This window comes from Triticum aestivum, chromosome 1D, assembly GCF_018294505.1.
Source record: "Triticum aestivum cultivar Chinese Spring chromosome 1D, IWGSC CS RefSeq v2.1, whole genome shotgun sequence".
Lineage (NCBI taxonomy): Eukaryota > Viridiplantae > Streptophyta > Magnoliopsida > Poales > Poaceae > Triticum > Triticum aestivum.
In genome coordinates this window covers 153375484-153391101 of record NC_057796.1, presented here as the reverse complement: position 1 = coordinate 153391101, position 15618 = coordinate 153375484, and positions in this window count along the sequence as shown.

The window sequence follows — 15618 nt, the reverse complement described above, 5'->3', positions numbered from 1 at the left end:
AGCGGAGCTCGGGCCTGGGCGGGCCTGCCCTGGACCGCGCGGGCCGGCGGCGGGGAGGAGAGAGAGGAGGGCACCCGGCGGCGCGCGGTTGGAGGAGAGCGGCGGCGGGGTGACGTGGCGGCTGGCTATTGGCCGAGGCGACGTGGCAGAACTCGTGTCCGGCGCCGGGCGGACACGTCCGGCGGCGCGGAGGAGCGGGGCTAGGGTTTATCTGCAATTTGGACGTAAATTTCGGAAGGGGAGGTGTTTATATAGGCATAGGGAGCTAGGAGAGTCCAAATGAGGCATGGTTTTCGCCCACACGATCGTGATCGAATGACCGAGAGCATGGAGGTGACTTAGATGGGTTATTGGGCTGTTTGGAGGGAGGTTTTGCTGCAACACACAAAAGCCCTTTGCGGTTACCCGGTTAACCATTGGAGTATCCAACGACCTCCAAATGGAACGGAACTTGACAGGTGGTCTACCGGTGGTATACCAAGGCCACTTGGCAAGCCTCGGTCCATTCCGAGAACGTTTAACACCCGCTCACGAAAAGAAACAAGAGGGGTGCGCCGGTGCATGTGGGAGTGCCGGATTGCAAAACGGACAACGGGGAAAATGCTCGGACGCATGAGACGAACACGTATGCAAATGAGATGCACATGATGACATGATATGAGATGCATGACATGAAGAAAATGCAAAACGAAAGACAAAACCCGACCACGAAGGGAATATCATAACACATAGCCGAAAATGGCAAGAGTTGGAGTTACAAGTATGGAAAGTTACATCCAGGGTGTTACAGGTGGCCTCCCGCACCGCCTCTTCGCCCTATAAGTACCCCAATATTCCAAAAACCCTAGGGGAGACGTCGAAACACAATTCCAGCCACCGCAAGTTCCAGAACCACGAGATCCAATCTAGACACCATCACGGAGGGGTTCATCATCCTCATTGGTGCCTCTTCAATGATGTGTGAGTAGTTCATTCTAGACCTATGGGTCCGTAGGCAGTAGCTAGATGGCTTCCTCTCTCTCTTTTGATTCTCAATACAATGGTCTCTTGGAGATCTACTTGATGTAACTCTTTTTGCGGTGTGTTTATTGGGATCCGATGAACTTTGAGTTTATGATCAGATGTATATATCCATGAAAGTTACTTGAATTTTCTTTTGATCTCTAATATGCATGATTATTTATAGCCTCGTGTTTCTTCTTCGAATCTTTGGTTTAGTTAGGCCAACTAGATCGATTTTTCTTGCCATGGGAAGAGGTGCTTTGTAATGTGTTCGATCGTGCAGTGTTCTTTCCCAGTGACAGAAGGGGCAACAAGACACATATGTATCGTTGCTATTAAGGATAATAAGATGGGGTCTATTCCTACATGAATAGATCTTGTCTACACCATGTCATCATTCTTATTGCATTACTCTGTTTCTCCATGAACTTAATACACTAGATGCATGTTGGATAGCGATCGATGTGTGGAGTAATAGTAGTAGATGCAGGCAGGAGTCGGTCTACTATTCATGGACGTGATGCCTATATATTGATCATTGCCTAGATATCGTCATAACTATTTGAGGTTTTATCAATTAACCAACAGTAATTTGTTTACCCACCGTGTGCTATTTCTTGAGAGAAGCCACTAGCGAAATCTACGGCCCTCGGGTCTCTTCTTTATCATAATTGCTTTGAGATCTATTTTTATTCGGTTTTATTTTCAGATCTATTATTCCAAAACCCAAAAATACCTTGCTGCACTTGTTTTTATTACTTAGTTTATTTCAGGTTTTATCAAGAGCTATTTATCCAATCTACAACAAACTTATCTATCCTTTTACCATGGAGGGATTGACAACCCCTCTTACGCGTCGGGTTGCAAGTATTTATTCTTTGTGTGCAAGTACCATTTACATAGTGTTGCTCCGTTCTCCTACTGGATTGATACCTTGGTTTCATAACCGAGGGAAATACCTACCGTAGTTGTGCTGCATCATCCCTTCCTCTTTGGGGAAATACCGATGTCGCTTCAGGCGACATTAGACAATTGATACAAAACTACATAGTTATGACATTATTCATGGCATGATCATGTACACACTACGAAAAAAGACACATATGTGACATTTTGGGCCGAACAATTTTTTTTCCTGTCATGCTTATGACACTTCTATGATGATAATTGTGACAAAACCCGGTACCATCATAGATGTGGTGGGCTCCTACTTCTATGACAAAAAATCATGACAGAAAATGGGCTTTTCGTCCTAGGCGGGCCGGAGATGCACCTGCATGACATTCTTTGGGCCGTCCAGGACAGAAAAAATCATGGTAGAAGCAAGGGCGAGGAAAATATTAGGGAGTTCCCGGTTATGGTGGGTGGTCGGGGCCGAGCGATGCATTGAGGTTTGCGCGTTTCTCTTGTACATGTACACGCGTGTCGAGGCGTTGCGCTCTAACTGAACCCGAGCAAGGCATTGGTCTCGAACTGAACCCGAGCGATTGCACTAGCTACGTTACTGAACCCCGATCGATCCCTTGCTATTAACTGAACCCGAGTGATTCCTTCGCTACTGCTGCTAACTGAAGCCGATCGAAGCTGCCTCTTGATGAACAGTTCTCTGTGGGGGTTGGATGAACAGTTCCCATGGGACGCACCAAAGCAGCGTTCGTTGCACTAGCGCCTTATCTTTTGAAGCTAAACAGAGGCTCGAAAGACGGAGTACGTCCGGTGCGGGTTGGATGAACAGGATCCCGTGGTAGTAGAGGCCGTTGCCGCTGGATGAACATGACCCCGATCGAGGAGGCGTGGGGGTGGAATAACAGTAGCCGGTGGAGGGACCCCGTACGTGGAGGGCTGGATGAACAGGACCCCGTGGAGGGCTGGATGAACAGTAGCCGGTGGAGGCTGGATGAACAGGACCCCGTGGATGAACAGTAGCTGCTGGAGGCTGGAGGAAGTCGATGGCGGATGAACAGTAGCAGGTGTAGGCTGGAGAAAGTCGATGGTGGATGAACAGTAGCAGGTGGAGGCTGAAGGAAGTCGGCGGTGGATGAACAGTGGCAGGTTGAGGCTCGAGGAAGTCGACGGTGGATGAACAGTAGCCCGTAGAGTCCCGTTTTACGGTACGCCACAAACCTCCTGATCAACAGGACCCCGTTTCGACCGTAGGCACTCCAACACTAGTCCGTTGCTTCCGTTTTGCGGTATGCCACACCCCTCCCGATCAGCAGGACACCGTTTCGACCGTACGCGGTCAAACACAAGTACGTTTCCTCCGTTTTGTGGTACGCCAGACCCTTCCCGATGAACATGACCCAATTCGAAATTACGCGGTCGAACAGAAGGCCCGTTTCCTCCGTTCTGTGATACGCCAGACCTTGTTTCGGCTATTCCATCCAAGCCAGTTGGCTCCCGATGAACACGACGTATTCCGTTGCCTCCCGATGAACACGGCGCATTTTGTTGCCTCCCCATGAACACGATGCAGTTTCTCCGTTCCGACCCAGCCGGTTGGCTTCCAATGAACAAGACGCCGTTGCTGCCGTCTGTGGCCTCTCCATGTACACGAGCCCTAGTCGTACGTATGCGCGAGTACGCGTTCGAGACCCCGCCCGTATGTATGTTCGTGGCCGTATTTTTTGGCATCTGGATGTACGTACGTGTACACGGTTTTTGATTGGACTGCCTGGACTGCTACCGCTCCTTACTCGGCGACGGTTCATCGTGGCAGACAGACCGATCGACCGATATGTACACAGACAACGCTACGTACGCTTCGACCGGGTGGGTCCCAGCTGTCAGGGAGGATAAGGACGCACTTCCTTGCATGCGAAGATATAGCTGGTGGGTCCCAACTGTCAGGGGGAAGATTCATTTTTTGCCCGTAATAAGGACGCACTTCTTTGCATGCGAAGATGTAGCTGGTGGGTCCCAGCTATTAGGGGGAGAAAACATTATTTTTAGTGTAAAAAGGATGCAGTTGTATGCATGTGTCCATGGGCATGGTGTGTCCCCACTGTCAGCCTCTCCACGTACAGTCATCTTCCGACGACTCTCGTTTGTTGACCATGTTGACCACATCCCGCACCAAGGCGTTGGACGATGGCGAGGCCCCATACTGGAACGCCCCGAAGATGGGGAAGACATGGCAGTGGAGTCGTAGACGGAGAGGAGTGGAAAACTTGACTGGTTCGGGTGCGGGGTGGGCCTACACTCGGCAGAGAATAACAGGAGGTGCGGAGGAGTGGAGGGATGGCCTGGCCGTCGGCGGGTTAGCGTTTCGCTGCGAGGTGCGCAAAATAGTGCCGTTGGACGACGGAGGCTGGAGCAGGTGGTCCCGACAGTGCTAGGGGAAGAAGACGAGAGGTTGAAGAAGAATGCCGGCCGTTGGATGTAAATCCAACGCCTTGCTTAGGCTTCGACCTTTGTATTTTAATTTTTTGCGAAAATGCTTAAGCTTCGACCTACTGGCCCACATGTCAGCTAGTCCATTTGGTTTTTTAGTCCATTTAGTGGGCTTGGTAAACGATGATGTAGCATCTATGCAGCCCATTTATATATTATGGTAGAATTTAAATCCCATTTGCATTTTTCTCGAAATCCGCGGAGTTGCTGGCCTGGGTGAAAATATCATGTTGGGTTGGACGGAGAAATGTTATAAAAACATAAACACATGATTGCATGTCTATTACTACATTGGTCAGTAAAATCTTTGCAAGCTTTTGAACGCAATAACTAGGAGTTAACTTGCCAAGTTATATATAAACAATTATTATTATTATTTTGTAAGAAATTTCGATTTACGAAATAAAATATCATTTTAATTTGATGAGTTAATAGGACGTGGGGTATTATTATTTTTAGGCTAGACGTGGGACAGTTGAGTTGGTTCTAGGGAAAAGTACTGGGAGAAAACTCAAATTAAATCAAAAAAGAAAGTGGGAGAAAATTCAGATATAGGATTAATGAAAACAAAAAATAAAGGAAGTGAGAAGGTCTATAAAATGGTTGGACGAACGACAGGTTTAACAGAACCTTATGTTGTTTCTATTATATATATGTAATAAAATAAGATATATATATATATATATATATATATATATATACTATTATAGAAGGGAAAACATAGATTTAGTATTGCATTCTTATAGAAAAATAGAACTGAGTTGTGCGTCGTCTTGAAAAAACAAACATAACTTGGGCTGCTGATGTTATAGACAAGCTAGGCTGGGAGGCTCAGAGGCCTCTTGATACCTGCTGGATCCAAAAAAAGTTGAAACATGTCGTGGGCTGCCCATGTTAAACAACAAAACCTAGGCCATGGACATGGTGGGCTCGGGACTGTCAGCTTCTCGACGAACAGTCGTCTCCCGATTCCTCTTGTTTTGCTGACCATGTTGGAAACGGCAGACAGTGGCGCCTCGGCGAGAGCACCAAGGCGGAGGACGACGTCAAGATCTCAGACCGAACGAACCGGAGCGGGGGAAGACGTAGGCGGAGGGGAGTACGGGGGTTGACTTGTTCGGGTGCAGGGTGGGCCGGTGGAGCTACCGTCGCCGGACAATGTGTGGGAGTAGAGGCATGGCTTGGCCAACGCCATAGGCTATGATGGGTCACTGAGGCATGCGCGGCAGCGCAGCCAGCCGCTGCATAGGACGAGGACGAAAGATTGAACAAAATAAATAAATACAAATGGATAGGTGGTTGATCCCATATGTCTGTGTACGAGACCTGCTGGGTCCACCTGAGAAGGGGAATATGTTGGGAGGAAGGAGATTCAAAGCACGGCAACCGAGTGAACTAGTTACATACATAAGTAAATAGCCACTAAAAAAAGCAAATAGATTCATGGGTTCTTAGAAGAAATATTTCGGACAAAATAGATAATTACGACACATAGGCTAATGCATGAAACACTCAGATGATAAAGGTGCTTAAACTGATAAAGTACAACATCTACACCTTCTTGGCACGCTTGATCATGACGTTCCGTCTGTCCGTGTACTCGTCGGTTATAGGAAGCAGACACACCCTCATGTCCAAGATCCGCCTGTACATGTCATAGCATGCGTATGCGTCCTTGGTCGCGTAGGTTATGTATGCTAGATTCAGAGGTACCTCCCACGTGTTCAGGTCCTTGGTATCATTGTCTTCTTTCATGTTGGTGTAGCAGGGGTCGATTATGGTCTCGGCGAGGTCAACCACAAAGTCCTTCTCCTGCCTGTTGCCGATGATCTACTATTGCTTCTGATTGTCGACAAGCTTGTTGCACCAGATGGCCGAATAATCGCGTTCTTCCTTCTCTCCACCGTAGCGAAGGTGCAGTCGGCACTGCCGATGAAACGGGCAAATGCTCCAGACCCTCTGACGGTCCTACAACAGTGGTAGATGAGAACCCCATCTCGCACGCATATCTGGGCGACGGCGATCCGCTGGTCCCTGTCAGGAGACGAATGGATGGGTACAAGGTCTTGTCCTGTGACCTTGTGCTTTCTCGTCCTGTAGGTACTGCTTGAAGTCAGCGAGGCAGAGCTTCACCGATTCCGGATCCTTGGTGTACATCACATTCAACTTTGTGCAGCCATGGGACTGAATGGCAAACTCAAAGGTGAACTCCTTGCTGAAGTCCATATCCAACAGGCTCACCCCTCGGATCGCCATTGGGGTCTCTTCAAGTGAACGAGTGGGTAGGCGGCGGCAACAGTTCGTTTTTTAGTTCTTGGGGAACTAGATTCAACAATAAACTTAGTGTGTACAGGCGACAATAGTTACTACCCCTCCCTCACCCACTGCACTCCCGGCAGAACATGCACCGTCGGCGCATTCAAACGCCTCCATTAAGAAACCTATTCTGAGCACACGTCGGTTCACGAGCGGGTCTGTATTGGTACTGTAATAACAAGTGTTAGTGGTCACTTTACTTAAATTTTATTAGCTTTAATTTAAATCTATTCTTAAAACAAGCAATGCACTTCCACATAGATAATACTACCAAGTTTGAACTGTTTGTTATGGTTGAGTATTCCTGTTTGCACAACACAGATAATAAAGAGCATGATTACTATAATACTGGCACTAGTGGAAGTCAAGTTGCAACTCCACTCGATGATTCAATTCATGCGACTTTTTCTGCAGTTCACCTGAAATGAAGCAAAGATTGCATCATTCAGCTAGCAAGAAGTACTTGCTCCCATGAGCTGGCAGGTTCTTCTTTAGTAGTTGCACAAAAATTGAGCAACATTAAGGTTGGCTGCCCTGCTCATGTAAGGTGCAACTATAATTTGCTTATCCTTTTGTGCAGTTCCACTATAAATTGTGGTGTTAGTGACGGCTCATCTTGCAAAGGCTAATACAATGTTGCACGAGATTACCAGTAGAATTTGATGGAGATTTTGGAAACTCCCATCACCATTTTGTGCAGTTCCACCAAAATTGAGAGATGTTGCCCACGTGACATTTTAGTTGACCTGCATAAGACACTCATTCCGAAAAAAGTGTTTTGTGCAGTTCACCAAAAGGTCACAATAGCAACAAGGTGAAATGGATATCCCTATCTGCACAAAAAGATAGAAAGAAAACAGTTGCTGCTTAATAAGAAGATACGAAACATACACGAAATGAAAAGAAGCATCTTAATTATGTTCATGGCAATCACACAAGGACAGTAGAAATTTTAAAATGACAGCAATGCTTCATGTTACTGGAAGCATTACGATCAACAATGACATTCGTCAAATATGGGATTACTTTAATGGTGGCATTGCTTGTTTACCAGATACAGTAAATCTACAGCAGCTAAAGAGTTGGTTTAAGGGCATGGGCCCGTGGGGACAACACATGGTGGTATGTGGCAAGAGCGTGTGTGTAGAAGTACACCCCTGCAGGGTTAATATGATCTATTCAAATAGCCATGTCCACGGTAAAGGACTTCTGGGTTGCCTGTACAGTTCATAGACAAGTGAAAGTGGATACTCTAAAATGCGCAAGATAAGCGTGAGTGCTATGGATGGCGTTCTCGTAGGGAGACGGGAGCGGATCCATTGTGGTGTATTGATATGGTGAATATGCGGACTCGTGTGCGCCACCTCAAAAGAGTTACTTGCAGTCGTAGTTTAGGATAGCCACCGAGTCAAAGCTGGCTTGCTTCAGTTAAACTCCACCATCCCCCTTTGTTGATATTGATGCATATGTAGATAGTTCTGATGTAAGTCTTGCTGGGTACATTTGTACTCACGTTTGCTTAATTTATGTTTTTGTAGAGAGACTTCAGTCTCGCTAGTAGTTCTGCGTGGACTTTGACATTTAGCTTGTTACCTTAGCTACGATCTTGTGCCCTCGGCAGGGTCTTGTAGATAGTCGGGCTTCTCAGCCTTTTTCATTTGTAGTTGTCTGTACTAAGACATGTTTATGCTTCCGCTTGTTGCTTGTATGCTCTCTATGATGGGTCATGAGGACCATGTTTGTAATACTTGGCTCCTCGGAGCCTAATGAATGAATACTTTGAGTTGTAGAGTTTCGTTGTGATGCCATGTTATATTTGCACATGTCGAGAATATTGTGTGTATGTTTTGAAATGCTTGGTATGTGTGGGATCCGACAACCTAGTTGTTTATCTCTTATCGGGAAATGTCTCCTAGTGCTTCCACTGAGCCATGGTAGCTGGTTACTGCTCCGGAACACTTAGGCTGGCCGGCATGTGTCCTTCTTCGTTCCTGTGTCTGTCCCTTCGGGGAAACATCACGCGGTGTCTACCAGAGTCCTGTTAGCCTGCTACAGCCCGGATTCTCCGGAGTCCTGTTAGCCCGGCTGCTACAACCCGGATTCACTCGCTGATGACCGACACGTTCGTTGCTGGGTCATGTATGCCTATCCCTGTAAGTTAGTGCCACTTTGGGTTTACGACTAGTCATGTCGGCCCGGGTTCTTTGTCATATGGATGCTACCGACACTATCATAAACGTGAGCCAAAAGGTGCAAACGGTCCCAGGCCAGGTAAGGTGGCACCCGTGGGGATACCGTGCGTGAGGCCGCAAAGTGATATGATGTGTTACATGCTAGATCGGTGTGACTTAGGATCGGGGTCCTGACAGGACACCGGGACACTCAGCAGCGTAAAGAAGCAACTTACTTATCATACTGGGGGAAATAGCAGGAGTACCATTTGTAACAAAATTTAATTGCATCATATCACTGGAGGCATTAGATTAACAATAACACTAGTTAGACATGTCCTTAAGGTAACAGTGTGATTGCTTCATTTTACATGCGCCCTTACATTAACAACAGCAAAAAGTTGGTATAAGGACATGCGACAATGGATGCATCAGCACAATGTACCTACAAGGAGGCATAAAGTGGTGATGCTGAATTTGTTCATACTCTGTGAGGGCAGCAAATCTAATCCTGGAGACCTTTTACTATGTCAGGGCAGCAAATGTTATCCTGGACATACTCCGTTGACTTCTCCACCAGCCACCACTTTCTATCCCTTTTTCAACCAATAATAGATATGTTCCTTATAAAGTTTGTACCGCGTTTTCCCTTTATTTCCCTTTTCAACCAAGAGACCGGTTGGGTATCCTATCTCTACTACTTTCCCCCTATTATTTCCTCTTTGAATCAAGTCCTAGATTCATGCTACGACTTCCCCCTTTCTTCGTTGTTTGAACCAAGTCCTAGATTCGAATGCATGAAGTAGCTATACCTCTAATAATACTAAAAATTTAGATGGCTTTGGAAGAGCTGATGGAAGTAGAAAAAGATGCACATGCAGACACGTGGGGAGCTGGGGCAGTAGAGCAAGGCCGCTTTCGAAGAACTTATACCTGAGGGCGTCAGGATGTCGGCGGCGGCAGGTTGGATCTCCGCACAATACGGCAGGGAGGAAGAAGGGTCGGAGGACCTCCCGAGCCGGTGCTATGTCAGAGAGAACGACATGGGCTAAGGATCGGGCCCCGCCTGTTGGGTTCTACGGTAGGGTGCGTCGACTGCAAATTAAAATTTCCGACGCGCATAACATCCAAGACCATGCTAAGGGAGATGGATCACAGTTCGTTACCACTAGACGCGCAGTGCTGTGCAGCGGAAGTAGAGTTGAGGCAGCACGTTCCCGGAGTCGTCTCCTCCTTGCCGATCTCCCATGTGGTTGATCAGATCCCGCAAACAGGTTCGCCGGAGCGGCGCAAGTGCACCGCCTCTAACGGTATCCGCGCGTGTAGGAGGAACGTCGTGCGGCGGACTGCTGGTCCGATCACACAACTGGCGGCGAGTGGAGGTGGCTATTTGCAACACATGCAAACCCTAGTGACAGCACTGAACCGATCAACCGCATGAGTGTGCTGCACCCCACTTTATATAGGCGTCCGTCGCGGGCTCAACACTTGGGCCTCGCACGGACCCTAAAGCCCATAAGTCTACTAGGCCACAATTCGAATACAGCTCGGATCATATCCGATCAGTGTCCCCGAATCCGACCTTGTAGGTTCCTTCCTTTAGCACGCGACCCCTTAGGTTCAAGCCGGCTTGGTCGCAGTTTGGATCACCTCCGAACTGCATGGTTGGTAGCGGCCCCTAGCAAGGCATGCCGAACACCAAGCAGACTATGAAGCTGGTTGGGCGAACCTGTACATCATACTTCCATTCCTTTTGCCACACGATATATGTTGTCGGGCTCCAGGCGAGTCTGTCATCCTTGTGCTAGCCCGACCTCTTTCTCGTTCCAGTGATGCTGACCACAAATCAGATTATCTCATAATCCTTGTCGCATGTGAAAGTGCAACTATCCCTGGGTGGTTTTGGTAATTCCTAACAACATATAGCTCATTGAGCTAATGCTATTCCAAGATGAATATTTCGGGAAAGCTCAATGGTTGGCATGGCATGGATTAGAAAGTGGACCCTTCAAAATGCTAAGGACAAAAGATTGGCTCAAGCTCACAGCACAAGACTCTAAATTTTCTATTTTAGTGATCCAAGATCACATTGAGTCTATAGGAAAAGCCAATACTATTAAGAAGGAATGAGGTGTTGCTGAATGAGGTGCTTGCTCAAAATGCTTAGTGATATGCTCCAAAACCCTCCACTACTTTCTCATATCCACATATGTCCCAAACCTAAAAGTCCAACTCGGCCCCACCTATTCTTTCTATCCGGAGCCACCGAGATCAGTTGACATAGCCACTGCCAGAAACCCTAGTCTTTTCGGTCTCACCGATAGGGATCTCGGTCTCACTAAGATGGGATTGCAACCTCTCTGTTTCCCTTCGTAACGTTTCGGTCAAACCGAGATGAGCGATCGGTCCCACCGAGATTGCAATGCAAACTCTCTGTTTCCCTTTCGTAACATTTTGGTCCAACCGAGATGAGCGAATCGGTCCCACCGAGTTTGCCTGACCAACTCTTTGTTTGTCTATTAGCAAAATCGGTCTCACCGAGTTTGTGTAATCGGTCTCACCGAGATTACGTTATGCCCTAACCCTAATGATATCGGTCCTACCGAGTTGACATGTCGGTCCCACCGAAATGCCTAACGGTCACATTATGAACCAAATCGGTCTGACAGAGTTCTTTGAATCGGTCCCACCGAGTTTGGTGATTTGTGTGTAACAGTTAGATTTTGTGTGGTGGCTATATATACCCCTCCACCCGCTCTTCATTCGTGGAGAGAGCCATCAGAACATGCCTACACTTGCAATACATATTTTCTGAGAGAGAACCACCTACACTTGTGTTGAGGTCAAGATATCCCATTCCAACCACATAAATCTTGATCTCTAGCCTTCCCCAAGTTGCTTTCCACTCAAATCCTCTTTCCACCAAATCCAATCCTATGAGAGAGTTGAGTGTTGGGGAGACTATCATTTGAAGCACAAGAGCAAGGAGTTCATCATCAACTGTCGGGACCCCGATTCCAAGCCACACCGATCTAGCCTGTAACACCTCATATCACTTTGCGGCCTCACGCACGGTATTCCCACAAGTGCCGCCTTACCATGGCCCGGGACCATTTGTGCCTTTTGGCTCACGTATATGACGGTGTCGCTAGCATCCATATGACAGAGAACCCGGGCCGACATGGCTAGTCGTGAACCCAAAGCGGCACTAACGTATGGGGACAGGCATACATGAATCAACATCGAATGTGTCGGTCAGCAGCGTGCGAATCCGGGCTGTAGCACTGGGCTAACAGGACTCCGGGAACCCGGGCTGTAGCAGGCTAGGCAGGACTCCGGATGTCACCGTGTGACATTTCCCCGAAGGGACAGACACAGGAACGAAGTGAATCACATGCCGGCCAGTCAAGTGTTCCGGAGCAGTAGTGCTGGGCTAGCAGGACTCCGGTGAACCGGGCTGTAGCGGACTACTATGGCTCATGGAAGCACAAGACTACATTTCCCCATAAGAGAGGCTACCAAGGATAAACAACTAGGTTGTCGGATCCCACACATACCAAGCATTTCAATCATACACACAATATGCTCGATATGTGCAAATACAACATGGCATCACAACAAGACTCTACGACTCAGAGTATTTATTCATTAGGCCCCGAAGAGCCAGATATGACAAACATGGGTCTCATGACCCAACATTCAGAGCATACAAGTCAAAGCACATGCGGAAGCTTAACATGTCTGAGTACAGACATCTACAAATGAAAAAGGCTGAGAAGCCTGACTATTTACTAGATCCTGCCGAGGGCACAAGATCGTAGCTGAGGTATCAAGCTAAACGTCGAAGTCCACATGGAACTACTAGCGAGACTGGCATCTCTCTGCAAAACATAAAATAGGCAAACGTGAGTATAAATGTACCCAGCAAGACTTACATCAGAACTAGCAACATATGCATCGGTATCAACAAAGGGGGGTGGTGGAGTTTAACTGCAGCTAGCCAGCTTTGACCCGGTGGCTATCCTAACTACGACAGCAAGTAACTCTTTTGAGGTGGCGCACACGAGTCCACATATTCACCATATCAATACTCCACTATGGATCCGCTCCCGTCTCCCTACGAGAACGCCATCCATAGCACTCACGCTTATCTTGCGCATTTTAGAGTATCCACTTTCACTTGTCTATGAACTGTTATAGGCAACCCAGAAGTCCTTTACCGCGGACACGGCTATTCGAATAGATCATATTAACCCTGCAGGGGTGTACTTCGACACACACGCTCTCACCACTTACCGTCGTTTACATGACATGTACTCGGCAACCTTCAAGTGGAAGCCCAACGTGGGTGTCGGCCACAGCCTACCTAAACACTCAAGTCTCTAGTCCAGGTTTATCGCCTATTCAGGTTCCATCCGCAGGGAGTCCGGCCGAGGTTTCCACATACGGCCCCGAACGATGTGTGCAGGGTTCCCGAGACACCAAACGGGCGCCCGGTACACCGTGCCACGTGCCTACCGCATCACAGCCCACCCCTCGGTCAGCGCTGTCCACGGCCTCCAGCATACTACAAACACCAGAAACTACTTGCAACTCCTGGACAGAGGACAAGGGTGATTAAGAAGCCGAGAGGGTCCATTGGTTTCGGGCCCAATGCGTGGTAGTAACTGTATCATGGATCACAAACACATAACTCAATTCCTGAGGACGGCTTCAATGAGACAACCCACCATGTACTCCTACATGGCCTCTCACCGCTACCTTTACCAAATCGTGTTCACACACTTAGCTCACACATAGTAGGACATGTTCATCACCATTCCAATTCATCCCCGACGAATCAGACCCGACTCAACTCTAGGCAGTAGCAGGCATGACAAACAAGCATGAATGAGTAGGCACATCAGGGCTCAAACAACTCCTACTCATGCTAGTGGGTTTCATCTATTTACTGTGGCAATGACAGGTCATGCAGAGGAAAAGGGGTTCAACTACCGCAGCATGTAACAGTTGAATCGATTGTCCTAATGCAGTAGAAGAGAGCAGGAGCGAGAGAATGGGATTGTATCGGATTGAACAAGGGGGTTTTGCTTGCCTGGCACTTCTGAAGATATTATAGTTCTTCATCGGTGTCATCGATCACGTCATCGGAGCATCGGCTACTGAGAGGGGACGGTTACCGGCAAACAGAGAAGGACACAATCAATGCAATGCGACAGTATGATGCATGGTCATGACATGTCAAGAATGGTACGATTTACACTAATGCATCTAGCAACAGTTTAAATGAGGTCCATATGAACTAAGGGTTCATATGCAAACTCCATATTTAGCATTTATAATGTCATTATCATGTTTTCACCTATACAGCAGGTATAACTTGGTTTGACATGCATGAAAATGATACGGATGGATAGATTGCATTTTCTGATAATTTTTCATATATAAATTATTTCATTCTGAGCTACGGTTGATTTTATATGATTTTTAGAAGTTTATACTATTTTCTGGAATTTCCTGAATAAACTTAAATCCAGATAATGCTTTACTACGTCAGTCTGACGTCATCACTGCGTCAGCGAGTCAACGGGTTGGCCAGGGTCAAACCTGACCCGTGGGACCTGCCTGTCAGTGACTAACCTAACTAATCCAGATTAATTAGCGCTAAACTAATACTAATCTAGTTTAGTTAAGAACATGGGCCCACACGTCAGTGACTCAGGGGGAGTCAAACTGGGTCAAACTAGGTCAAACCCGCCGGCGACTCGACGCCGGCGAGGCCCGAGACGGCGGCGCGGCTCGGAAAGCGCCCACAGGGCACGGACGAGGCCGTTCTTGGGCTCATTGGAGAGCTCTTGCAGGCGCGCGTCGAATGGTGGTAGTGGCTGGGCCTGTGGTGACCGGAGTCGACGGCGGCGAGCTCTTTCGCGGCCGCCGGAGTTCGGGTGGGTGCGGGGTTAGTGCTGCGGCTTGCAAACAAACGGGCTATCGCGCTAGAGTTGCTCTACGGAACGTCGCGAGTGCAACGGACGCACGCGCGGGGCCATTTGGTCGCCGGAGCCATGGCGGCGACGAGCTCATGCGGCGGCGAGCTTCAGGCACGGTGGCTAGTCCAGCTAGAGCTCGAAATCGAGTACGGGAGTAGGGGGAAACGGTTCAGGGGCTCACAGTGATCTCAAGGGAGGACTCAGCGGGCTCGGGGAGGCGGAGACGGCGGCGAATTGCCGGTGAAGTTGCCGGCGGCCGAAGGTTGGGGATGAGCTCGGGGAAGACGCTGCAGGGCTCCCGCGGTCGAATGGGTTGGTGTAGACGACGCAGAAGGCGATGGCAGTTCCTCTGGACCCATCGGGGAGGCACGGGATGGATAGTGGCCGTGGTAATTTGCGTCGGCGACGACGAGCTCCGCTCGGGTGTGCTCGGGAGAGGGAGCAGAGGGCGAGGGAGAGAGCAGAGAGTGAGGGAGAGGAGCGAGGGGGGTCGAGGGGAGGTGCGTGGCGTTCACAGCCGCGTCGGGAAGCGGCGGAAAGCAGTTGTTGGCGCGGGCGCGTGCCGGCGTGCGGCGAACACACGCCTCGCGTCCTTCTGGCGCGAGGTGGGAGGTGACTGGCATCGGCCAGCTGGGCTGGGCCGGCTCCTGGGCCGCACAGGTGAGGCCAGGTAAATTTTCCCTCCTCTCTGACTTTTATTTCTCTTTTCTAAATTTTCTGCTATTTGTTTTGACTTGATTTAAAACATC